We start from the raw sequence: 3,585 nt of genomic DNA on the forward strand, positions 1-3,585 counted from the left end.
ACTTGCACAACGTTTTCCTCAGGTTTTACTTCTACGTGGCTACTTATATTATTGATGTATGATAACTTTTTAGCAAAAATAGACAAGTGGGTCCTTCTTTAGTATCTCCTCTAACAGGACAACAAATTTAGTTGACTTCTTGAAATGTTAGATTTAAAGAGCTGCCTTGACACAGGTTGTTAGAAGCTGACAGAGATAGCTTAACTCACAGAAATGCACGTCTTGAGTCTTTTTATATATATAAAAATTATTATTAGAAGAAAACTTGTCATCATCGTCAATCATCATTCATCTTCGTTTTTTGTATTACTTGCTTATATATGCTCAAGTATTTCTGACCATCTAACATGTAAGAGATCTCTTCTTATTTTTATAGAAATGGATGTTTCAGTTTCCGGCGATGGAGAAGCACCGATGTCAGCAGATTCTACCACAAAACGCCAAAATGGAGGTTGGATCACCTTCCCATTTATGATAGGTAAGACTTTTTGCTTCTCTGATTTTTTTTTTCAAATCGTTGCATAAATTCATATAACCATAGAAGTGAGTTCATATAAAAGTTACATTTTTTATGGTGCAGCTACGTTGTTATTCCTGTCATTAGCTGTGTTGGGTTGGTTATTTAACCTGATCGTCTTCTTGATTGAGAAATTCAACATGAAGAGTATTGCGGCTGCTCAGGTTACCAACATAGTTAGTGGTTGTACCTTTATGTTTCCAGTTGTTGGAGCTATAGCAGCAGACTCTTTCTTCGGAACCATCCCTGTTATCTCTTTTTCAGCTTTCATCTCTCTAATGGTAAAGTTTTAAAACAAATTCAACATTTGTTCCTCTCTGAATAAAACGCACCAACTTCTTTGAATCCTTGATCAGGGCGTTTGTCTGCTGACTCTAATTGTATCGGTTGACTCTTTAAGGCCCAAACCATGCGAGATAGCGTCAAGCCTATGCGATTCCCCTCAAAAATCCAGCTCAGCGTCCTTTACTCAGCCATTACTCTAGCATGTGTGGGAGCAGGTGGGAGCAGGTTCACCTTAGCCACAGCTGGTGCGAATCAGTTTAAGAAAATTAAAGATCAAAGCAGCTTTTTCAACTGGTTTTTCTTCACATGGTATTTCGCTGCTGCTATAAGTACAACCGCCATTGTCTACGCAGAAGAAAACATCAGCTGGACATTCGGGTTTGGTCTATGCCTAGCTGCTAATCTATTTGGCTTTTTCGTTTTCCTCTCTGGGAAAGATTCTACAAACATGACAACCCCTTGGGAAGTCCATTCACAAGTCTACTACGCATCATTTTCAGCAGTTCACAAAAGGAAGGCTGAGATTTCCATCGGCAACAAAGACTACCACAGTGAATCAAAGGCTGTACCCACAAAGAGTTTCAGGTAAAACTAGTTTGAGAACCGCAGTTGAGTCAGAGTTTCTAACGAGTTCTATAAATATGCAGATTCTTAAAAAAATGCAGCACTGAAACAGGAAGATGAGGTTAAACCAGACGGTACAATTAGCAATCCATGGAAACTATGCAGTGTTCAGCAAGTGGAAGATTTCAAAGTGGTCATCAGAATAATTCCTCTTGCGTTAGCAACATTATTCTTGAGCACTCCAATTGCCACACAGCTAAGTTTAACAGTTCTTCAGGGTCTAGTGATGGACCGAAGTCTTGGTCCTAAGTTCAAAATACCAGCAGGCTCTCTTCAAGTTGTAACACTTCTATCCACATGCTCTTTTATCATAGTGAACGATCGGCTTCTCTACCCATTTTACCAAAAGCTAACTGGAGAGTTCCCCACACCGCTTCAAAGGGTGGGAATAGGCCATGTTCTCAACATTCTAAGCATGGCCTTGACTGCCATAGTTGAAGCAAAGCGATTGAAGATAGTAGAGAACGGTCATTTTCTTGAATCATCATCCGTTGCTGACATGTCAGCCTTATGGCTGTTCCCTTCTCTGGTCATAGTCGGAATTGGTAAGAATTTGCTTCCAGATAGTTCATTTGACTCCAAACTAAAACCAAACCAATCATGTTCCATATTTTTTCTTTTGCTTGCAGGAGAGGCTTTTCATTTCCTAGGGAATGTAGCTTTGTGCTATCAAGAATTTCCAGCGTCTATGAAGAACACCGCAACTTCAATTACCTCGGTGGTGATCGGCATATGCTTCTACACAAGTACTGCTCTAATCAATCTGATTCAGAGGACAACCGATTGGTTACCAGATGACATAAACCATGGAAGAGTTGACAATGTTTATTGGGTTTTAGTCATTGGAGGAGTCTTGAATCTCGGCTATTTCCTCATGTGTTCTTGGATTTACAAATATAGAAACCTTGAAGATGATGATCATGAAAAAGATTCTGTCATCTCTCCTCCATGATCTCAAAGAACTTTGTCATCTATAGTTAAGACTTTTTTCTGAAAGCTATTCTTCTTCCTCTATTTCGAAATAATTTTTCTAGTGTTTTTGCAACAGTCAGCTTTGATCAAATCAATCTAAGGATAGACTGGATAGTTTTTCTGATTTTATGATACGTGACATTAACATTATTAAGTTTTCGGTTTTTATATTTTGCTTCTGACAAAAACATGTGGTCAAATCATTTCAAGCGGATCATTATAGATGACAACATAGGGAAAGTATTACAAACACTTGGTGAAATCATTACCAAATCATTTAAACAACATAAAAGTATTCTGTAATTCAACGCTATACAAATCAAACCACTGATTTTTTTTTATTATGAATAAGGGTTTTGATGTCATCTAGAAGACTTTTTTGAAAGTCTTCTAACTCCCGCTAAAAATAATTAGTTTCCCGCTAAAAATATTGAAATCTTCTGAACGACTTACAAGTAAGTAGTCTAAAAAGTAAGTCTTCTGAATCAAAAATATTTAACCTAATTGGTTTTTTGTTTCTCGATATAAAGAAAATATACACATTTTCTCTCCTCCTCTCAAATGGCTGTAACAAAAATGTAATAATCTTCATTCCATAACTCTCCAACCTCTCTCTAATCTCTTTGAACTTATAAACACCAAATTTTATATCAATTTATTGTTTTTGTCTTATTTCTTTCTCACTAATTTATATTATTTTTGCAGGTTTTCCATCACATGGTTCTCATCTTCCACTCATTTAAAGGTATATCAGTTAATTTTAAATATGTATTTTTGTGTTTTCTATAAAGATAGATCTATATAATTTTCCACTCATTTTTTCTGTTTTTGAGCCATTTGAACGTTTTTGGATATGCAGGTTTTTCAGATTTGGAATTGGATATGCAGGCTTTTCTCAGATCTGGAAGCCTTCTCGGAAGTCTTCTAAAATATAATGCGCTAGAAGACTTCCAGGTGACTTCCAGGAAGTCTTCTCCCATGTCTCCCTTATAGCGTTTTGGTAAGTTTTTATGCCTTTTTTTTTTCATTTGGCAACCTCCTGTTGCATAAAGTTCTTATATATTTCCTAAACTAAAACTCTCCAAACCCACTATAATCTCTCTTATTTGAAAACACCAAAATTTATATGAATTTTTCATTTTTTCTCATATCTTTCTCACTAATCTATCTTTTTGTTACATGTTTTT

The 3,585-nt window shown here is 36.2% G+C and overlaps 1 pseudogene; it reads left to right on the forward strand.

Annotated features, from left to right (window-relative positions):
• Window positions 1-210: 210 nt before the first annotated feature.
• On the forward strand, window positions 211-2,566 carry LOC108840030 (protein NRT1/ PTR FAMILY 2.7-like; annotated as a pseudogene).
• Window positions 2,567-3,585: the final 1,019 nt, after the last annotated feature.

The sequence above is a fragment of the Raphanus sativus genome, chromosome 2, assembly GCF_000801105.2.
Source record: "Raphanus sativus cultivar WK10039 chromosome 2, ASM80110v3, whole genome shotgun sequence".
NCBI lineage: Eukaryota > Viridiplantae > Streptophyta > Magnoliopsida > Brassicales > Brassicaceae > Raphanus > Raphanus sativus.